This window comes from Tamandua tetradactyla, chromosome 2 (assembly GCF_023851605.1).
Source record: "Tamandua tetradactyla isolate mTamTet1 chromosome 2, mTamTet1.pri, whole genome shotgun sequence".
NCBI lineage: Eukaryota > Metazoa > Chordata > Mammalia > Pilosa > Myrmecophagidae > Tamandua > Tamandua tetradactyla.
The window spans coordinates 110949776-110974438 of record NC_135328.1 but is presented as its reverse complement, the minus strand read 5'-3'; the positions used below and the strand labels follow the sequence as shown (position 1 = coordinate 110974438).

Below are 24663 nucleotides of genomic sequence, written 5' to 3'. Positions count from 1 at the left end.
AGGGTTAAATAAACTCTCTCTGACTTCTACTTGGTGCTCCCAGAGCTTAAATTGTTACTTGAGGACACACCTTCTTTTCACTTGCTGTTTGTTTCTCAAACAGTCTTTCTGCACCAAGCCAGACTTCTCCAAGTTCCCTTTTCCATTTCAGCCAGTTATCTGCTCCTCCAGTCCTTTCCACCCTTTCTGTGGGGGCAGAAAAAGGCCAATTTCTATTTTTCCAAACACATTTGGTCACATGATCTTGTGGTATTCATCTCCTTGACTGTTCAAACTTTTCTATTTCTAGCTTTATCATGCGTATTAGCGACCTCCCCAACCAAAGGATCTTTTAGAACACTTCCTTTCCATAGTATTAAGTCTCTTTCTAGTTGCCTTCACTCTTTCGCCTCACCCTCTTTATCCAGTGACTCAGATTTCTTGGCTATGTGGAAGATAAGCACTGCATAGATCCTCTGCAACAGGACCAAACATATTGAAATAACTTTTTATGAAGATATTGAAACAAAAGAAAAAGAATACATGAGGTTGTTTCTCCTGAGGGTTCAATTATTTAGAGGGCCTGAAGCAAACTTTGATTGGTAAATCTTGCCTTTCCTTCTCTGGTAATAGTTTGATAACACTGTGATGAAAACAAATTAGAGAATGGAAAAATAATATTTGAACTTCAATAAAACAATGAAAATGCAGGAACAACTTTGACTTTTGCAAGGTGAAAAAAGATTTCATTTTTTGATTGGGTAATGGCAGGAATCCCTTTTAAAACCAGGGCAGTCTGAAGAATACATTTAAAAATCAATCTTTTCAAACAGCCATAAGCCCCTCAAGATTTCTTGTTCTCTCTGGGCCGGATATTCCATGAAATTTCAGAGTGGTACCCTGTATACTAAAATGATAAACATAATTTGGAAGCTTAGCAATGGCTAAAAACAGAGCTGGCAGCCGTTTTTTGAAATGTTTTTCTCCATTAAATTCATTACATAGAATTTTAGATGCTCAAATTCAAACAGGCTGGTCTTGCCAGCCATCAAGAGATCCAACACTTTAACAGCCAAGTATGCACTGTTCTACAGCTACTGGGTTTCTTTTATCTATTACTGTTTCTTTCTGTATACATTCATTATTTTTCTAGAAATACACAGCAATGTGAACTTGGAAAAGTGATATCATATACTTGAGCCTCAATTGTTTGCTCTGTAAACCTGGAGCTATTTTTTCAGTTCTGCCCAATAGAACTTTCTGTAATAATTGAAATTTTCTATATTTGAATTGCCCAAAATTTGAAATTTAGCTACGGCAACTGAGGAACTAAATTTTTAAGATTATTTCAATTTCTTTCAATATAAACAGTCACATGTGACCAGAATCTACCACATTTGACAGAGTAGATCTAGATGGCTTTTTAAGGGCATTCTACCACTCATTAACTGATCCTAACCATTTCTGCTTTGCCTGAAATTATTTTTCAAAATTTTTGTCAGTTTTGGAGCATTACATTCTTAAAATAACCATTGCTTTAAGAAACTTGAATGATATTGGAGTTTTCTGCTCTTAGCACAATCTTTCCGATTGTAGAAAATATTGCAGATGAACCATTTTTCAAGATATCATGAAGAAAAATCTACTTCTGAATTTAATTTCATTATGAAAATGCTCAGATGTCAAAAAGCTAAATTTCGAAAGTAAAACCTGTCTTTTTTGTAGTGTTATTTTTCTCATGTAGCAGGAAAAATATTGATAGTTCTCTCTTAAAAACAACCTTTAAAAACTGCATATCTATTTTTTAAACGTTTTTACTATGAAATATAACGTTGATTTTGAAATATTAAATCGGCCTTGCTCAACTAAGTAAATTACACATGAATGTGGTGCATTGTTCTTTTTACACATTTAGGGATTTTTATTTGCTAATATTTTGTTGAGTATTTTTCAATCTAAACACATGAGAGATATTTAATTTTTGCTTCCTCTTTTTCTGTATGGTCTTTGTCTGATTTCAGCATCAAGATAAAACTGGCCTAATAAAAGTTAATTAAAAAGTATCTTTTAACATTCTTTTCCAGTTTCTGTCTTTTAATTGGTGTATTTAGATTATTTACATTTAATGCAAACATTTGAATTTTAAGGAATAAGATTGCCATTTCATATTTTTTCTGTTTGTTCCCTCTGTTTCTCATTTCTTTCTTTTCATGCCTTCCTATGGGTTAAAAGAACCATTTTTAAAATTCTACTTTAATTTATTCATGATTTGGGGTATATTAGTGGTTTCTCTAGATATTACATTCTACATACGTAACTTATCATAGCCTACTGTCATTAATGTTCTATCACTTCAAGTGAGCTTTCAAAAACTTACTTCCATTTAGGTCTCTTTACCATCCACAATTTTAAATATAAATTCTTCAATATCTCTTTTATATACATTGGGTATATCAAATAGTGTTGTAATTTTTGCTTTAACCATCAAATATGATTTAAGAATCTCATGAGGTGAATGATAGTCTATTATATTTACCCTTATCTGTATGCATTCCATTATATTTCTTTAATTTCTGATGTTCCCTTCCTCTTCTGTTATTATTTCCTTTCCATTTGGAGAGTTTCCTCTAGCTATTCCCTAAGGGTATGTTTGTTGGCTTCAAATTTTCTTAATTTCCTTTTTTCTGAGAATGCCTTTATTTTCCCTTTTTTTCCTGAAGGACAGTTTCACCAATATATGATTTTCTCAACAAAAGTAATAAAAATCAAGGCCTACAATTTCTTCAGTATTTGAAAAATGTTACATCATTTTTTTCTAGTCTCCATAATTCAGATGAGAAATCCACCACCTTTTTTGGAACTGGTGTTCTTCTATAAGTAGTGCGTCACTTCTTTCTGTTTTTAAGATTTTCTTTTTTTATTTTTGAGAATTTTAGTGATGATACGTCTTGGTGTCTGTTTTTTAATTTTTTTTTTATTTGGGGTTCCTTTACATTCTTGAATATGTAGTTTTATGTACTCCACCAAATATTGGAGGTTACAAACATTCATCTTTAATACTTTTTCAGCGCGAAACTTTCTCCTTTCCTTTTACAACTCTGATGATACATACAAATCTAGGTCTTTCATTATTGTCAAATAAGTCCTGAGACTCTCCTGATTTTTTTTTCTGTTGTTAAGATTGAGTAAATTGTATTGGTCTGTCCTCAAGTTCAATGATGCTGTCCTCTATCATCTCTACTCTATTATTGATACCATCCAGTGAGCATTAGTTTTATTGTTATTGTTGTTCTTCTAGAATTTACATTTAGGTTTTTTTTTTTATGACTTTTATTTCTTTGCTGAGATTTTCAATGTTTCATTTGTTTAGAGAGAATTAGTAACTGTTTTTGAAGTATTTTTATGATGCGTGTTTAAAATCCTTGTCAGTTCTGTCATATGTTTCATTTTGGTATCATTTTGATTTTCTCTGCTCATTTCTGATTGTTTGTATGATGAGCAGATGCATTCTGGGCATTCTGACTGCTACATCAGTATTTCCTTGATGCCGCTTAAGTCTTCTGTTTTAACAGGCAGTGACCTTATTTAGGTTTAGTGTATGGACCCTGACCTACTAAGTGAACGATTTAGTTATCCAAGCTCTTGGGAAGCTGTCCTGGTCTGCTTTCTTCACAGTGGGTGCTGCCTGGGCTTCCAAGTGCCATTAGGTGGGAGGTTCAGTAAACACCAAACCTGGGTTGCTTTCTGCTGCTGGGTGAAGAGATAGGAGTTGTCAGGTCTGGTGGCGCAGGAGGTCCCGGCAAATTAGGACTGCCAGTATTGATGGATATGAGGAAGGGGAATGGGTCTTCATCCAGGTTCATTCCTGTTCCTAAGTGTATCAGGTCCCCTTTTGCCCCAGGTGAAGGGCAGGACCTCACTGAAGTTGCTACAGGTGTGGATCACGAGGTTGGGCCTATTTTCAGAAATGCTTAGATTAGAATTTGCAGCCTGAGTCGTCTTCTAGGATCTCTGTATTAGTTTCCTATTGCTGCTGTACAAATTACCACAAATTCAGTGGCTTTAAAAAACACAGATTCAGTATCTTACAGTTCCATAAGTTAGAAGTCTGACATGGGTCTCACTGGCTTAAATTCCATTTCCTAGCCTTTAGCAGTTTCTAGAGAATGCCTGCATTTCTTGGGTCATGGACCCCTAACTCCATTTTCAAAGCCAGCAACTACATCTCTCTGACCCTGCATCTTTTGTTATTTCCCTCTCTGACTATAGCTGGAAAGATTATCTTTTTTTACAGACCTATGTGATTAGACAGCATCCACCATATAATCGAGGACAGTCTCCTGGTGGAGACTCATTCTGTGTACCTCATTTTGGACATGTTCTTCATCTTGGTCTGCCTTCTGGTGGGTATAGGGCACACTGTAAATGAGATTTCCTCAAGAAGTTAACTCATTTAGGATGTGATCCAATTAAATCTGGGCTTTAATTCAGATTACTGGAGTCCTTCATAAGCAAAGTGAAAATCAGATGGAGAGAGATGCAATGGGGGGCAGCCAGAAGCTCAAAGTCAATGGAAGGCACCACCATGCACATTGCCATGTGACAAAAAAGCCTGGAACCATGGATCACCAGTAACCAGCTCCAGAATACCACTGTGATGTGCCATGTAGGGGAGAGGGTAATGATTTTCCTTGGAGAGTTGGAGTTACAGAGAGAGAGAGAGAGAGAGACCACATCTGAACAACAAAACAGATTTCCCAGAAGCAACTCTTCGGTCTCATTATAAAGTAGTCTTAGTTTCTCCACTATAGAAACAAGGGAAAGCCTCACAATCAAGGGACCTGGCCTATTTTCTTGGGAGTCCCCAGTGGTTGAGAGGGTACCCAGGATTTCCCAGATGGGAACGCTCAATAGTTTCTTTTTTTTTCCTTTGGACCATCAAGGGACCTGCCAATAGTTTTTAATTATCAACCCACTATCGTCTGAATTACAAAGCCTCATTCTCTTTCTGGATTCCAGGAGTTTGGGTTGTTTAAAAGAGCTATCCAGACAGGATGATTTAGATTGTATGTTACAGAAAATTAAGCATAATAAATCTCTCTGCCTTTGGTCTCATACCATAGGTGAAGGTCTAGAGTACATACACTGGCATCTTCTACTGGGTATTCTGATTTACCTTAGTTCCAGCCAGACCAGCTTCGTTTTTATCTCTAATTATGGCCTGATGTGTTTTTTTGGTTACTTTAACTGTTATAGTATATAGCTGTGCTAACTTTCAGGGCTGCAGTTTGGCCCCCTGAATTATATCCATGTGCTGTGGAATTATTTTCAGTTCACAGCAGCTATCATCAGATGCTCCTTCCTGTCCTCTGCTACCAGCCTCATGTACTCATATTCTTGGGGCAGCTTTTCGTCCAGTACACTGCTCTGTTTCCAGTCCATTTTAGCTTCTTAGGCTGCTCAAGTAAATACATATAGTGGGTTGACTTCAATTAAGTCCAGATAAAGGTGTCATCAAGGTGATGCTTTCTCCCCAAAGAAAGCATCTTTCTGGGGCTGGCTGCTGGTAATCCTTAGTATAGCTATTACATAACGAGGCACATGGCAACTTCTCCTGGTCTCTACCTTTTCTTCTAGGTTCCATAGATGTCCAGTCACTTGCTTCTTGTGACTTTCTCTCCCTCTGTCTGAATTTCATTCTGCTTATAAAGGACTCCATTAAAAGGACTGAGACCTATCCTGATTGGCCTGGGCCACACAAGAACCCCATTAAAAGGTCCTACCTTCAGTGGGTACACACCCACAGGAATGGATTAAATTAAGAGCATGTTTTTCTGGGGATACTTTCTTAGCAAGTCAAATCAGCCATTGATGAAACTAGAATTTCATGGTATCCACTGGAAGGGAAGGTCAGTTCAAGGTCCATCAAATGTTATCTGAAGAATATAGAACTGATGTTGTACAGTAAGCTTTCTTCATAGTGGGTGGAGAGAAAAGAGGACAGAATTTTATCTTTTCAGGTATCATCTGAGTGGGCAAATGGGCTCCACTGTTCATCATGTGCAAAATTAATGGTAGCATATTAGCTTTGGAAGGAATCAAAGAGTACAAATAATTCAAATGTCTCACTAATAGATGAGAAAACTGAGGCTCATGTATATAAAGGGATAAGCCCAAATTTACCCATACAATGAGAACTAGAACTTAGGTCTCCTACTCGATCACCCATGGTTTTTCATGAGTCTAATCTAGGACTGGGGTCAAGCAAACTGTAGCCTGACATTCAAAGTCTGATCCCGTTTTCAACTTCTTGAACAGTTCCTGTATGGGGTACTAGTGACTTTCATAGCTTCAGAGCTTTAATTCTGAGTCTCAGTGTTATATGAATACCTGAAGTTTCTGGGAACAACCTGGCTATAAACAAACAGCTCAGTATCTCAGAATTTAGAAAAAAGCAGTTACACCTCCTGAATATACGTGACTGCTGTTAAGAACTTACAATCTAGGACCCTTTACAATAGGTCCCAACCTGATAACCCAGGTTCTCGACTTCAGTTCACCAAGTTTTTATATTATAGTTAGCCCATATAATTGAGGCATGATATTATTTGTCTTTTTGTTCCTGATATTTCATTAAACATAAAGTTCTTAAGTTTCATAAACCTAGTTGCCTGCCTAACAACTTCATTCCTTCTTCCTCCTTGCAGTTAAAAAACCAAATATGATAGAATACTGGCAGAGATAACTGATGCAAGAATAAAAAAAATTTTAAAGATCATGATTATAACAGTTGGTAAATGTAAAATCCCCATGTCTGCATTTAAGTTCAAAAAGAAATACCACAAACACAAATAAAAGACTTCCTGCCTTGTTTCTTTCTTCCTTTCCTTTTTCTGCTGTCCCAGTTTGTTCTAGGAGGTGTCTGATGCTGATTACATGTGAAACTCACCCAAGCCTAATAGTATTTCCTTGACTTAAAAAGTGTTGAGGTAAAATACAATTCATCAAATAATTTTGATTTTCAATGCATTTCCTTGATCTAGACAGCCAACTCCTCACTTGAGGCCTCAGTTGCTTCATCTATAAAATAATATAATTATTATATTATTTAATTATAAAGCCTTCATTTTTAGTCTCTAACTTTAGTGGCTCCTTGAAACTATTTCTTTTTGCTTGTCTTTATTAATTTTAGAAAGCATTGAAACTAACATTATTTTTACAAGATAGTAAGTTTCATTAGATAAGTACTTTTATCATTAGATTTTGCATAGATAGAAGATGAGTTAGCATGCTTTAAGATACTAATGATCATTATCCTGAGAGTGATGGGGGGAAGGGGAAGCAAGTTAATAAAATGCTAACGATTCTTACAAATTTAATTAGCCAAGGTATAGCTGATTAATCAATATTTGAATAAGCTACAGATATCCATTTAAGTTTTCATTTATTTTTCTAAAGTGTTCCAGTGAACTGATTCCCATGCTCAGCAACTCTACATTCAGAGGTTTATTCTTTAAAAACCGTTACTGTTCCTGGAGCAGGAAATATTGCCAATCAGTCCTAACTGATGTTTAGCTATCAAGTGCATTTGAAATAAATTTATTACTTTGCCTGATCTCAGTTTAATACATTCCAAAGGGAGGAAAAAACGCATAAGAATTTATAGAGTCTAAGTTCTCCACACTAAAGCAGGCGATAAATTACACTATTATTTAGCCATGAAATTAACAAGCCATAGAAACCACACCATTAGCAAGGTATACAGTAGTAAACAGCAGGCAATGATCATGATATAAAACAAAATTGACTCACTGTATGTTGAAGTAGCTGCCAATGAAACAATAATTAAATGCATTCATTTGAGCCCTTGGCAGGTAAGCTCTTTGAGGGCAATTTCTATGAATTGTACATAACCTGTCAGGATTTCACCGCCCAGGTTCTATGGCGTGAAGAAGGGTTACTGGGGGGAAATGTAGACCTCTCTTCCATATAGCAGCTTGGCAGCACACATAATGGACAGCAAAACTCCACAAATCTTAATACTTGTTGCAATCTTCCTTTAACTAATAACACCTCTGCAAATGCAAGGCAAAGTGTGGTTGGTTAAAAATAATATAAATGGTGAGCATGGGCACCTTCAGCAACATTTATAGAAAAAGTAGATCCAAAGCTAACCTGAGGTTACTCTAAACTACAATAATAAACCACAGAAACTTAAATGAAAAGGTAAACTCAGAAACCTTTTTTTTTCTGTACTTTATGGCATATACTCCTCCATCTTAATTTATCTATATATTCATATCCAAGAATCACTGTTTTGTAAGGAGATCTGGGCTCTATAAGAAGGCATGTAAAGGTCAGATAATTCAACTTTACCAGCCAAATTAGCCCTCAGGTGAATTACTCCTTTTTTTCGGGTTGTGATCCTTTTAAATCTTCCAGCAGCATTGCCAAAATACGAAAACTTAAATAGTACCAGGACAGCTAGCTGCCCTCAGTAGTTATACTACTACTACTATTATCAAAATGCCTAGGATAGTGCCTGGCACTGGAAAGTGATCAATAAATATTCGCTGAATGACTAAACACATAAAAAAATTCTGGTGGTCAGTGTGCATTTCAAACAACTGGCACTGAGCTGTCCTTTCTATAGTGGAGCTTGGAAGGGAATCTTCTGGTTTTTGAAGTGAAAGATCATCATAATCAATATATGCTTTCCCTGAAATCCAATAAATCAATATAGATTATTCTCCCAAGATTTTTGGTTGGGAAATAGAAAAGCCACTGCTTTCAGCAGACTGCAAGACAAACTGCATCATGGATATGCCTCTAAAATAGTTTATCATTTCCTCATCCCTCTTCATCTTAACTTAAATCTGGCTTTTCCTTAATGAGCTTGCATTCTCTGTACACACACTAGGTCTTGGGTCTCCTCTTTACCTCTGGGATCAAAAGGAAGAATCAACACCTTTCTACTCTTTAATAACCCCAGGTCATTATCATGTTGTAATTGCCCTGAAGAATAACAAAATACTTGCTATTTCAGAGCCATCTGGAGTTTTTAGCTCTAAAAATTAACAAAGATATAGCATCTGTGAAAAATATATGAGTTTAAGATTATCCTAATACAGCAACAGACTCAGAAGTCATTTATGACTATCAGCGGAAAAAGCATCTCCTTCTGGGTCCAATACTAGGCAATACTATTTCCCTAGAAGGAATACAGATGCACAGCAATGGAAGGTAGCTACTTCCTGTGGAAAGAAAAACTTGACTTCAAGAAGGCTTGAAGTTCATGCATTTTTCTTGAATTTGATTCCCATTAATTATCCACAATGAGACAATTTTGCATAATTGATGTAAGCAGTTAAGGAGATGCTACACATTCTTTTTGATTGTTGACTTTCCTCTTCTTTCTTTATTCCATTTTATTCCATTTTCCTCTCTGAAACATCAGAAATACATACATCTTTCTGATTTTTGTTTACACATTTACATTTTATTATCTACATGATGAGAACATCATCAAAATAAAGTATCAGGCAAGGAATCTTATGAAGCAGAGTCTATTTTGAAGTCTGGAACATATCAAAGCACAAATACTGATGAACAACTCTACATTCTCAAATTTCCCCCAAATTTTGTCAATCTCTACTTTCTCTAAGAACATTACAAATTTCCCACAGTGATCATTTGTTAACTTTAAAATGACATAATAAATATGCTGACTAAAGATACAATTTTATATTAACCAACTATAATTTTTAAACTGTTTCTTTCCTTGTCCTTAGAAAGTGTTGTACCATATATCAGTTAACAAGCAAAAATTTCCACAAACAGTACTTTAAAGTAATAAGAATTCCAGAAATGCTGTTGTCATCAGCAGGTGACCAATATGACACAGGAAATTGCTTTCTAAACAGGCCTCACAGTTTTTAGCACTTTGCTTTCAATATTTTTGCCTTCCTTCAAGGGACATGATACATGTACAGGTTTGGGGGAAATTTGCCCAGTGAAAAATTTCACGTGGCCTCACTCTTGCCTCACTCTCCTCCATACTCTTGAAGTAAGGAGACCTTGATTAAAGTCACTTGCTCTAATCCTATTATTTTAAAAATGGCTGCTCCCACTTTGAAAGATTTCTACTGGACCAATATGGTCACAAAGCAGCACTGAAGGAGAAGCAGGTAAATTTCAAAAAACAGCTCTAAAAATATTCTCTCTCCTTTTGTTCTCCTTCCTCCCCTTTGCTCTAAACACCTATGCCCTGACTCATTACCTTTACCCTTCCATGATTATTGCTAAAAAAGGTTTTCCAAGAGCAGAGAGTTTTTATGGTTTCATTTACGCCTTAGACCTTGACAGAGAAGGGCTGCTACTGATTCTCACTAATTATACACACACACAGTTAACATAAGAATCATATTATTTCTTTTATATTCTCCTATGCTTCATAATTCTTCTTTTTCCTTTTCATAGGCCAATACTGAAAGAAAATTCTTTAGGAAGCAATGGTCTTTCCCCTTTGCCCTTCCAAGTTTCTCATTTGTATCTACAATCTCAATTTCAACTCCTATTAAGCAATACATCACAAAAATATAAAAATGTTCTTTGTGCTTTTTCTGTACCAACCAATTATTCTAATCTGTTCTGTCCTGTCTCTAAAGAACAGAACGAGAAATCAACACAAAGCACGATTATGTGATCTGTTCCTAGGAAAAGATCTGAGAGTAGGCAATTTACTAATGATGCTCAATGTGTATGAAGAGTTGACAGAAGCAATCATCAGGAATTTTCATCCCTTATATAGGTGCTTTTTATCAGATGTACATCTTTCATAATGGGTAATATACTCTCTAAATTCAGAACAAAGCTGAGCAAAAAGAAAGGAAAAATGTAACTCAATATTATTAAAGTAATGTAGTATTATAGCTGTCTCCCTTCTTTATAGACACAATTTAACACAAACTGCTAAAAAAGCTAACAAAGAAAAAAAACTCACAATAGCTTGGAGTATAAAAGTAAAAAATGATTACTGCCAGGCTCAAGAAACAACAGCACCTACAAAAAAGAGCACAGGGCAGGAAAATCTGGGAGCCTATGTTCTAATTTTGGTTATTCCAGTAACCATTAGTGTGATCTGAGTGAACTCCGTCTGCTAGTAATCTTCCAATTATAAAGACCTAAAATATCCTCTCAGTGGAATGAGATATAATAGCTGAAAAGCTGCAGAACTCTTTAGGAAAGGGGCAAAATAATACAACAGCAAAAAAACAAAAAATAAACAACAACAACAAAAAATAAGCTTTCTAACCAAAATTGAAGTCAATGGTGACTTAATAAAAGTCTCCCTTATACCAAATTGTGTGGAAACGATTGCTGTTTTGGAATCTCTTCATGTGATATTTTTATTGATAGAAGGACATGCAGGAAGTTATAATAAAATAAAGTAACTAATCAGAGAAGTGAGGTCATTAAGTTCTTACACCAACTCTGACCTTAACTCAGGTTCATGAAGACTCTACAGAGATGCCAAATGCATCTATCTACCATGCATGTGAAGATTATAATATTCAGATAGATTAAAAAAAAAAATCCCGTTTGTGGAGGTCTTAATACATGGTCCCAAATTCATCCTGGGGTGGGCTCAACGTTTTTCCCCTTGAATCCAAACAAGATTTTCATGGCATCAGTAAACAGAGCAGAGGTCAACAAACTATAGCAAGTGGGTCAAATCTAGGCCATTGCCTGTTTTTGTGAAAATAAAGCTTTATCAACACAGAGCCATGCTCATTAGTTATTTGCTTTCTTTGACTAGTTTCACATTACATTTGCAGAACTGAATAGTTGCAACAATGGTCATTAATTATTTGCTTTCTGTGACCGCTTTCACACTACAATGGCAGAATTGAATAGTTGCAAAAGAGATGATAAGGCTTAGAAGGCTGAAAATATTTATTATCTGGAGATAAAGGAAAAAATCTCCAATCTCTGCAAGAGTATAACAGAAGTAATGCTATGTAAAATCTAAGGCTGGGTCATAAAAGCCATGCAGCTCTGTGTGGTTCTCTTGGAATGCTTGATTTCTGTGCTCTCCTTCTTAGGACACTATTTCAAAACCCAACTTCCATGCTGTGAGAAGTCCAAGCCACATGGAGGGCCATGTGTAGGCATTCCAGTCACAGCCCCAGTTGTGTTCGAAATTCAAGTCATCCCTTCCCAGATGTCAGACCTGTGAGCAGAGAAGTCGGAAGATTGCAGCCTCTGGCCATCTGAATCTTGCAAGCCAAGGCTGCAGGCAACAATCATGGAGTACAGACAAGCCATCCCCAATGGACCATGTCTGAATTTTTGATCCAGGGAATCTATGCATGGATTAAAATTATTTTTCTTTATACAACACTAAGTTTGGAGGATTTTGTTATACAGCAGTAGATAGAGTACCATGTTTTTTTCACTTAGTGAAACATGGAGATCTACATTTCATAAATGGCAAGTAGATGTAAATACTGGCTGCTTAGTTCTGGTTAACAAGTATGGTAATCAGAAGTACATTCACATACCTACATATAAAATATACATATAAATACAGATCCATACCTATATTAACTAGTCTATATTACCCATAAAATGAGAACCTGTTATAATAGCCAATATTCTTTCCAGCACATACTATGTTCTAAGAATTGATAAAGTCTTTGTATAGATCATTTTTAATACAGCAACTGCTTGACAGAAGTAATATTATGATCTCCATTTTGAAAGATGAGAAAACTGAGGCAAAAAAAAGCTCATTAGTCCAACAGTACGAATTAAAAAAATTTTAAGTCAGGATTTGGACCCTGAGAGACAGAGCCAGACTTTAGATCACATACTCTTAGTACTAAGCTATACACTGAGGGAGGAGATGAAAGATGAAAACTGTTAAGACAGGTTCAAGAAGTTAAATAGAATACTTGTTCAGTAAACATACCCTTCGGGAATGGCTAGAGAAAGCTCTCCAAACGGAAAGGAAATAACAACAGAAGAGAAAGGGAATATCAGAAATTAAGGAACTTTGATGGAATGCATACAGATAAGGGGAAATATAATAGACTATCATTCACCTCATGAGAGTCTCATATTTGATGGTTAAAACAAAAATTACAACACTATTTGATATGATACCCAATGTATGTAAAAGAAATATTGAAGAAATTGCATTTAAAATTGTGGATGGTAAAGAGACCTAAATGGAAATAAGTTTTTGAAACTTCACTTGAAGTGATAAAACATTAATGACAGTAGGCTGTGATAAGTTACATATGTAGACTGTAATATCTAGAGAAACCACTAAGAATAGTACGTAAGAAATATACCCAAAATCATAAATAAATTAAAGTGGAATTCTAAAAATAGTTCATTTAACCCATAGGAAGGCATGAAAAGAAACAGAAATGAGAAACAAAGGGAACAAACAGAAAAAATGTAAAATGGCAATTTTATTCCTTAAAATTGAAATGTTTACATTAAATGTAAATAATCTAAATAACCCAATCAAAAGACAGAAACTGGAAAAGAAGATTAAAAAATACTACTGGAAATTTAACCAAAGAGACAAAAAACCTATATAAAGAAAACTACAAAAAACTGTTAAAAGAATGAAGCTGCATCTGAGCTATAGGGTTTTTTTTGTTTTTGTTTGCTTGTTGGTTTGTTTGTTGTTGTTGTTTTTTACTATTACTACTACTTTTATTTCTTTTCTTTATATTAACATTTTATATCTTTTTCTGTTGTGTTGCTAGTTCCTCTAAACCGATGCAAATGTACTAAGAAACAATGATCATGCATCTATGTGATGATGTTAAGAATTACTGGTGCGGGGCGGGCCGCGGTGGCTCAGCGGGCAAAGTGCTTGCCTGCTATGCCGGAGGACCTCGGTTCGATTCCCGGCCCCAGCCCATGTAACAAAAAACGGAGAAACAGAATACAATAAAACAAGAAAATGTTTAAAAATGTTTCCCTTTCTTCCTTCCTTCCTTCCTTCTATCCTTCCTTCCTTCTCTCTGTCTTTCCTTTAAAAAAAAAAAAAAAAAAAAAAAAAGAATTACTGGTGCATATGTAGAATGGTATGATTTCTAAATGTTGTGTTAATTTCTTTTTTTTTTTTCTTTCCGTTAATAAAAAAAAATAAAATACTACTGGGTGGGCTATGGTGGCTCAGCAGGTAGACTTCTTGCCTGCCATGCTGGAGACTCAGGTTCAATTCCTGATGCCTGCCCATTCAAAAAAAAAATACTACTTAATTAATTTTTATTATGCCAGTTTTATCTTGATGCCAAAACCAGACAAAGACATTACAGAAAAAGAGGAAACAAGAATGGAATACCTCTCATGCATTTAGATTGAAAAATACTCAAAAAAAATAGCAAATAAAAATCCTTAAATGTGTAAAAAAGAACAATACACCACATTCATGTGGGATTCATTCTAGGTATGCAAGACTGATTCAATATTTCAAAATCAATTAATGCAGTCCTCCATATTACAAAGACTAAAGGAGAAAATCATATTAACATGAGCATACCATAAGGCAGAAACAGTATTTAGCAAAATCCCACCATGTTTATGATACAGCTCTAAGCAAATGAGGAATAGAAGAAAAATATCCTCAGAAAGATGATTTACACATAACCTACAGATAGCATCATACTTCATTGTGAAAGACAATGTTTTCCCTCTTAGATCAGGAATACAGCAAAGATGTCTTACCACTCTTATTCAACATAGCTTTTAGAGGTTCTAGACAGTGCAATAAGATAAGAAAATGAAATAATAGGCATACAGTCTGGATAACAAAATATTAAATCGGTGTCTATTTTCAGCTGTCATAATTGTCTATATGGAGAAAATTTCAAAGAATATACAAAATATCTCCTAGAAATAGTGAGTTAAGTAATGTTCCAAGAGACAAGATCAAACCCACAAAAATTGAATTTCATCTCTACACATTAACAAGCAAACAGAACCCCAAATAATATTTATATATATATAGCATATATATAAAAATATATATATATAATTCCATTTATAGTTGATTTGAAGAAAATTATAAACTTATATAGAATTTGTATGCTGAAAATTATAAAATGCAGCTGAATGAACTCAAATAAGTTCTTACTAAATGGAACAATACACGGCGTTCATAGCGTGTTGGTTAAGTTCATGTGTCAACTTGGCCATGTTTTGGTGTCCAGTTGTTTGGTTAAGCAAGCACTAGCCTGATCATTGGTGTGAGGGTATTTCATGGATTTAAATCATCAGTAAATTGATTGCCTCTATGGCTGATTACGTCTACAATCAATGGAGGAGATTGCCTTCAACAATGAGAGATGTCTCACCCAATTTGTTGAAGGCCTTAAAAGAAGTAATGATTTCAGCAGTCAGAAGGGAGAATGTTCATCTCTACTTCAGTCAGCCAGCTTCTCTAAAGAAATTCATCAAAAACCTTCACCAGAAACCCAGCTTGCAGCCCACCCTAAAGAATCTGGATTTGCCCTATGAAATATGGACTGAGGATAGATAAAACAATTTTATAAAACAAAAATTAGAGTAATCAGGGTACCTAATTTTAAAATTGTTCAGTGTGATCAGAGGGATAAATGCATAGATTAATGCAACAAAATCAAGAACTGATCCACCAAAATATGTCCAATGTATTTTTGACAAAAGTGCAATTGCAATTCAATGAAATAAATACAGCTCTTTCAACAAATGTGGCTTTGTTGAATTGATAACATCCATAGGTAAACAAAAAAAAAATGAACCTTGACATTTATGTCACAATTCATACAAAAATTAACTCATAATGGATCATGAAATTAAATGCAAAACATAAACTGAAAATTAGGAAAAAATAGGATAAAATCTTTGGGACCAAGAACTATGTAAAGAGTTCTTAGACTTGGCACCAAAAGCATGATCCATAAAAAGGAAAACTGATAAACTGGAACGCATCTTTTTTAAAAGGATAGAAATGACAAATTATACTGAGAAAACATACATGGAAATCACATATTAGCCAAAGGCTTGTTTCTAGAATATATAAAGTATTCTCAAAACTCAACTTTAAAATAAATAAATGAAATGAATAGACATTACAATAAAGAGGATATACAGGTGACAAATTAGCACATGAAAAAAAGACGTTCAATGTCATTAGCCATTAGAAAATGCAAATTAAAACCACAAGATATCACTACAAATCTATAAGAATAGTAAGTAAAAAAAAGTGGTAACACCAAATGTCTATGAGGATACAGAGAAATTGAACCATTCGTGCATTGCTGGAGAGATATATAAAATGGTTCGGCCACTGGAATATAACTTGGCAGTTTCTCTTAAATCTAAAAAAGGGGCTTACCATACAACCCAGCAATTTCATTCTTGGGCATTTATCCCAAAGAAATAAAAGCATATGTTAACACAGAATGTACACAAATATTCATGGCAGCTTTAATTTGTAATAGCCCTGAATTGGGAACCACTCAAATGTCTTTTGACGTTACTTAGCAATAAAAAGGAATGAACTACTGATACATGTAAATTTTAGATGAAACTCAAGAGGATTATGCTAAGTGAAAAAACTCATCTAAAAAGGTAACATAAGGTAGGCAACAGTGGCTCAGTGTCAGAGTTCTCGCCTGCCATGCCAGAGACCCCTGTTCGATTTCCAGTGCCAGCCCATGCAAAAAAAAAAAAAAAAAAAGTAACATAATGCATAGCTACATTAATATAAACTTCTCATAATTAAAACATTTTAGAGCTAGAATACAGCTTAGACATTACCTGGGATTAGGCATGGAGGCAGGATGTGACAGTGAGTGTGGCTTTACAGAGGTAATAGGAGATGCTATAGTTGTGGAGACGCTATAGTTTTGTCTCAATTGCCAAGGTAGCTACACAAAGCCACAATGTGATAAAACTGGATGAAACCGTATGCACGTATACAAATAATGTGTGCATTACTGAACAAATCTGAATGAGCTCTATGGGTTGTACCAATTTCAACCTCCCAATACTGTACAATACTTATACAAAATGTTAACTTTGGGGATGATAGAAGGTCACACAGTCCTCCCTATGTTTCTTTCAGACTTCCTCTAAAACTCTATTTCAAAATATAAAGGTTAGAAAAAAGTTGGCCCAACAGTTATACAATAGAGTTAGTGAGGTTGAAGTCATAAAAATTAAATAAACTGCTAAATTACAGGTAAGGTTCGATAACAGGTTTTAGTAACCCTAGCACCAAAATTAGTTCATCAGGGTGAGTTCTATTAGTACACAGTAATCTTGGTTTTAATCCATGGAAGTTTTTAGGGGCAAACTCTAATAAGAAGTGTCCAGACATTTATGAAATGGCAGCACCAGTAGATTAAAGAAATGCTTTTCCAAAATGGTAACTTCAAAAGTGACCATACTAGCTCAATGTGCAGAATTTACAATTAGTTTTGTCAAACATATTACTTAAAATGTACATATTGTAATTAAGAAAATTATTCTGCTATTCCATACATGCCAGCCAGCCTGGTTTGCTATGTACTCAATCTTACAGCAAGATAGTAAAAGAAAACCCTCAACTGCAGTTGGATGTCTTCACAAGGAAGGACATGTCTAAATATTCAACACATTGGATGCGAACAAATAAAAATCAAAGACTTAGCAGTGGTTCGTAAGTTTGACTACACAATTAGAATCACCTGAATAATGTTTTAAAATCATGATGCTCAGGCTGCATCACAGGCTAAGTCAGAATCTCTGAATCTCTGATTTTACTGATACTCTGAATTCAAGTATCAGTAATATTAAAGTTCCATAGAGGACAATCAAGAACCAATGGAGTAAAAAAAAAAAAAAAAAAAAGAACCAATGGAGTAAGGAGTAGAGGTTGTTCTAAAAAGATCTCTTTATAATATTAGTAATTAATATTATGATAGGGCTATTATAAAGATTAATTAATATTAATAATATTATTTCACAAAATCATATCTACTTCCACCAAAGTGAGAAAAAAAGGCTAGATTTTATCCATACACCCTAATTTTTTTTTCATGGGCAGGCACCAGTAATCGAACCCAGGTCTCCAGCACAGCAGGCGAGAACACTGCCACTGAGCCACCGTTGCCCGCCCTAAATGCTTAATTTTAATTACTACCTGAGACTTGTCCAAATATGGATCACGGTTCCCCTAAATTTCAGGTTTTTCTCTAAGCTTTTCTAATCCAGGTCTAAGGGGTTTCCCAGGACGTGGGACTCTCAGTGCTAAAATATGGAATATCTCAAGCAAAGGCCAGGATAGCTGACCACTCTTTCATCAATATGTGAAGCATCCCAGATAGCTACTACTACTCCTTTCAGATACCAATCTGCCAAACAAAGATCAAAATGCATTTTCCACTATTACAATGGCAAGTGCTGCTGAACTTGCTTTAGTGCAAATGTCTATTCTGAATGTGAGGCTTTACCAGGTGTATTAGCTAGGGTTCTCTAGAGAAGTAGAATCAGCAGGAAATATCTGTAGATATGAAATTAATAAAAGTGTCTCACGTAACTATGGGAATGTAGACTCTAAAATCCATAGGACAGGCTGTGAAGCTGATGACTCCGATGAGTGGTCTGGATGAACTCCACAGAAAGGGCTCGTCAGTTGAAGCAGGAAGAGAGACTCTCTCTTCTGAATCCCCCTTAAAAACTTCCAGTGATTAGATTAAGTGTCACTCATTGCAGAAGACATTTCCCTTGGCTGATTACAAATAAAATCAGCTGTGGATACAGCTGACATGATCATGATTTAAGTCTATGAAATATCCTCATCGCAACAGACAGGCCAGCACTTGCTCAACCAGAAAAATGGGCACCACCACCTGGCTAAGTTGACACATGAACCTGACTATGACAGTCCACCCCTTATCAACCTGGCAGCTATGCACATCAACTTAAACCATATTTAATCTCTAAACAGAAAAAAATAAAAGACACATTTTTTTCTCACCTAATAATACTCAACTGTCCTGTATACAACTTGTATTAGTTAGGGTTCTCTAGATACAGAATCAACAGGGAACACTTGCAAATATAAAATTTATAAGTGTCTCACAAGACTACAGGAATGCAGAGTCCAAATCCACAGGGCAGGCTGTGAAGCCAACGACTCTGATGGGGGGTCTGGATGAACTCGGCAGGACAGGCTCATGAGCCGAAGCAGGAATGGGGCCTGTCTCCTCTGAGTCCTCCTTAAAAGGCTTCCCGTGATTAGATTTAGCATCACTAATTGTAGAAGACAGTCCCCTTTGGCTGATTACAAATGGAATCAGCTGTGGATGCAGGTGACGTGCTCATGACCTAATCCTATGAAATGTCCTCATTGCAACAGACAGGCCAGTACTTGCCCAATCAGATAAACAGCTACCACAACTTGGCCGAGTTGACACATGTTCCTAACCATGACAATCCATCCCTTGTCAACTTGGCACCTATATATATATCCCAGTGGATCATTAAGGGTAATAGTGAGTGGTGCCACTCCCATTTCTACCCCTTGGTTCCTGGACCCATTAATCCTGGCTATGGGAGAAACAGTACCATACCAGGCGTTCAAAGTGGACACCAATTCAGAGCATACTCAGATTCCTGGAGAATATTACGCCAGCTCTGCAAGGTATTGCCACCTACTTGGCACCGTAACTGAGTTTTCAAAGGGCCATTCCACCATTCTATCAATCCAGTTACTTCTCGATTATGGGGAAGAGAGTAAAACCAGAGAACTTCATGAGCATGTGCCCATTCCTGTCCTTTATTTGCTGTGAAGTGTGTTCCTTGATCAGAAGCAATGCTGTGTGGAATACCATGATGACAGATAAGGCGTTTTTTAAATCCATGAATAGTTTTGATAGATGTATTGCATGCAGGGAAAGTAAACCCATACCGAGATTATGTGTCTACTGCAGTTAGAACAAATCTCTGCCCCTTCCATGAAGGGAGTGGTCTAATGTAATTACCCTCCCATCATGTAGCCAGCTGGTCACCCTGGGGAATGGTGCCATATCGGGGGCTGAGTGTGGGTCTCTGTTCCTGGTAGATTGGGCACTCAGCAAAGTCTCAGTGAGTGGAAGTCCATGCATGACCTCCATCTCTACCACCATCATAGCCACTTTATTCATGAGCTCCTTGGGCAATGATAGGAGTTGCTGGGGAAAGAGGATGACTGGCATCCACAGAACAGGTCATCTTAGCAACTTGATTATTAAAACCTTCCTCTGCTGAACTCATCCTCTGGTGCACATTCACATGGGACACAAATATCTTCATGTGTTTAGCCCACTCAGAAAGGTCTATCCACATAACTCTTCCCCAGACCTCTGTCACCAATCTTCCAATCATGTTCTTTCCAAGTCCCTGACCATCCAGCCAAACCATTAGCAACAGCCCATGAGTCAGTATACAAAAACACCTCTGGCCAGTTCTCCTTCCAAATAAAATGAACAACCAGGTGCACTGCTCGAAGTTCTTCCCACTGGGAGGACTTCCCCTCATCACTCCCACTGGGAGGACTTCCCCTCATCACATGATTTAAGCCTTCTTGAATCATGGTATCTTTTACTGGATGCCTTAGATTGGACATTTCTATAGAATTGTTTTAATTGGGAAATTTTCTCAGCCTTAGAACTGTAAAGTCGCAACTTATTAAATTCCCCTTTTTAAAAGCTATTATGTTTCTAGTATATTGCACTCCAGCAGCAAGCAAACTAGAATGCTACTTTTCAGGGTCCCATTCCTTTCCAATCAATGCCCCCACTTTAATGGCAGATACCATGCAAGACCGAGATTTCAGTTTATACTGTAAAGTTTCTACTCTAACAATAAGATTCTGAGTCTGATTTTCGGAGATCTCAAGTCTATGGCTACAGGAAATAAGATTTTTCTTCAGGACACTCACAGAAACATCAGCATCTGTCAGGCGGCATGTAAGCTTCTCATTTGAAGACTTAACCCCGTCCCTTTCACTCATTAATGTATACAGTGTATCTAACAATGAGCCAACATCTCTATACCTGTTATTTCCACAAAACTCCATAAAGTTGTCAAAAACATTATTCCCCAGAGCCTGGCTTCATACAAGTGAGCATTATAAGAATTCAGTGGTGATATTTTGACTCTTTTGTTAACTCACCCCATGGGTTGGCAGTATCATTCTGATTATGGAAATCAGAGTCCTTAGTGCCTTTGTGTCTAGTCAGAGTAGAAAACCACTTGTAAAAACTCATTTTTAAGATTCTATTTCCTAAGAACCACCCCACTCTCAGTACCAAGCTGCAATAGCTATGGTTCTCTAGAGAAACAGAATCAGCAGGAAATATCTGTAGATATGAAATTAATAAAAGTGTCTCACATAACCCTGGGAAAATAAGAGTCCAAAATCCATAGGGCAGGCCGTGAAGCTGACAACTCCAATGAAGGTCTGGATGAACTCTACAGGAGAGGCTTCCCAGCCAAAGCAGGAAGAGACTATCTCTTCTGAATCCTCCTTAAAAGCCTTCCAGTGATTAAGTTTCAGTCACTGCAGAAGATGCTGCCCTTGGCTGATTACAGATGCAATCAGTGTAGATACTGCTGACATGATCATGATTTAATTTTATGAAACGTCCTCATAGCAACAGACAGGCCAGTACTTGCCCAATCAAACACCACCTGGCAAAGTTGACACATGAACCTGATCATGACACTAGGGCAGTCTTTCTCTAACTTTAGAGCTCCTGAGAAGCACCTGCAGGCCCTAGTAAAACGCAGATTGCTGGGCCCCACCACAAGAGTTGCTAATTCAATAAGAGCCCAAGAATCTGAAAATCCAAAGATTCCAGGTGTGAGAACCCAGGCCCAGTCAGGCCCTGCTCACTCCTCTATTATGAAAACAAGTCAATGACCACAGCTGCCTATATGACTGGGACAGAGAGTAAAGGTCAACAGACCCCCCTTAGGGGGGAAAGAATGTCATTAAAACTCCCGTCCCCTAATCAAATTTCATAAGACCCTACTGACACTCCACTGTCATACCCTGTAGACCTAAACCTTTATAAGCTGCTCCCTTTGCCCTCTTCTCTCTTTTGCTTGCAACACTGATTTCCACTCCAGGGGGGAAATTCTCCTGTTTCTATGTCCCTAATTAAATTAATTAATTGTATGTCCCTAGTTGAATTAATTAATTAATAATTAATACTCTGTGCCAAGTATGTTCTTTGGTCTTGGGGCTAAGTTAGGTTGGAACACCAGGTGATTGTGGTAAAGCTGCTCAGGTGATCACACTGAGAGCCACACTTGGAAGAAACACCTTACCTCATCGATTCTATTATTACCAACTTTGGGGGAGCAAGAGGAAGGAGGAATTTTTTTTCTTGTTTGTACTTCTTGTTCATTTATATCAGAGCCTATCTGAACCAAAAACAGAATGAGGAATGAAGAAAGAAGAAATATATATCTTTTGCCTTATGAATTGCTCCAACTTCATGTGTGAAAAATGGGTTTGTTCCCCTATTGGGGTAGTTCTTAAACTTTTTTGCTCATTTGAATCACCTGGGGAGCTTTAAAAGACAGTGACTCCTGGGTCCCACCCCCAGAGGTTTTAATTTAATAAGTCTAGAAGAGCCTGAACTTGGCGAGTTTTCAAAACTCCCCATGTGATCCTAATATGTAACAAATAGTCCAACCACTGCCTTTTGGCTTCAACCCAGCTACGCATCAGATGTAAATCTATGACACATGGGCTATCACTGTTGCTAAGTGTATTCCATTTTCTTCCTTCTGGACAATGTGTACTATAGAAAATGACTGACAGTTGTGTTGATTCTCTGAAATATCCATTAGCCTGAACAGAGGAGGGGGAAGGGGTGAGTGCAATAATGTGTATCGTTTACTTCCTGCCCTATGTGTCAGGCTTGAAGTGTTGCAGTTGAAGTTTGCTCTCCACTTCTTGCTAATGGTAATATCTGTCCCAATGCAGTTCTAAATTTTAGAAGCCAATAAGTAGAAGGCATTATAAAGTATTTACCTCTCCCCTGTTGCCCCCCTCTAAAGCCCCAATCCCCTCCCCCAACACACACACCTGCATCAATGCACTTGAACGCAAAATAAACATACTGACTTCAAATCTTCTCCTTTTCTGCTTCCCTCTTATCAGGAGATGTCAGCATTTAGTGCAAGGACAAATGCTTGCCTTTTGGTGAGGAATGTTGACAATGCCAGCAAGAGACAAATAGCCCTTAGGGAGGGAAAAATATCTTTCAAAAAGGTTGATACTCAAAGGAGACAGTTTCAGTCACCTCAATTTAGGGATCAAATATCTGAAATAAAAGTGTCTAAAAACAAAATCTAGCTTTCCTAGCTTATTGAAATAAGGTATCTTTCTTAAAAAAAAGAAAAATTTAAACCTTAAATTTTCTTAATGCAAAGTTTACTTTCCCTTCTTAAGACTATACCTCTTATTTCCTAAATTATTCATGTTTATGTTCTGAAATAACATGCAACTGAGAACAGAAGGTTACCCCTTATCTAGTATGAACAGAACCTTCTTTTCCTAAGGCCCACCTTTGATGTACAACGTTGGGTTTGCCACCATAATAATTGTCTCTGCAGTCTGTTTGAATTAAGTACAGTGTTTTGCCTTTTCATTGTATTTAATGCAACTATAACAAACATGATATGATGGCACTTAGATGGGGATTTTCTTCATCCATGTAGTTTTTAAATTTGATGGTATATTTTTAAAATTCTAGTGGATTGAATAATAACCATTGTACAGATTTAAAAGTAAAATATATCCATACCATTTAAGTGTGGTTTATCCCTGGGGTGTACTGCCATAATAGGGAGATATTTGAGCATTTTCACAAGCCATTAAGAAAGGCTCCAGCAAACAACCCCTAGTCCTCACAAGAAAATGGGGGAAAAAGAAACTTTAATCATAATAATTCTGCGTTAAAAAAATATCTTGGAAATACAACATCTGTTTCTGTGCCTTGTTTTGCAAGATAACAGTGATTGCTTTAGCAGCTTCTATCACCATATGTGTACAATAAGTAAATGAATATAAAATTGAATGAACACATAAAAAGATAAACCCACTCAGCTTAACAAATCCACTCTCTCACATTCTGTGCCCTGAAACATTAAAAAAAGAAATCATTTAGCTCATAAGGATTAGCAAAATAACAGTCTCTGTTAACAACACTGAGAGGCTGGTATAAGGATAATTTGTCTGATATTAACAACACTGAGAGGCTGGTATAAGGATAATTTGTCTGATGTGGGGGCTATCTGCTTAATTCTTTTTTTTTTATTAATTAAAAAAAATTAACAAAACATTTAGAAATCATTCCATTCTACATGTACAATCAGTAATTCTTAATATCATCACATAGTTGCATATTCATCATTTCTTAGTACATTTGCATCAATTTAGAAAAAGAAATAAAAAGACAACAGAATAAGAATTAAAACGATAATAGAGAGAAAAAAAAACCTATACCTCACATGCAGCTTCATTCAATGTTTTAACATAATTGCATTACAATTAGGTAGTATTGTGCTGTCCATTTCTGAGTTTTTATATCCAGTCCTGTTGCACAGTTTGTATCCCTTAAGCTCCAATTACCC

General features: G+C 36.3%; 1 long non-coding RNA gene across 9 annotated transcripts in view; it reads right to left on the bottom strand.

The window, feature by feature from the left end:
* The window catches only part of LOC143673679 (uncharacterized), a 207466-nt gene that overhangs the window by 148611 nt on the left and 34192 nt on the right, over window positions 1-24663 (bottom strand). For 7 of the 9 annotated variants that reach the window (XR_013170514.1, XR_013170510.1, XR_013170509.1 and 4 more), the window contains one exon: window positions 23114-23269. The exons of the other annotated variants lie outside the window; for them this stretch is intronic. This is a non-coding gene — a long non-coding RNA (uncharacterized LOC143673679). The remainder of the gene's footprint in view (window positions 1-23113; window positions 23270-24663) is intronic. 9 annotated transcript variants of the gene reach the window in all.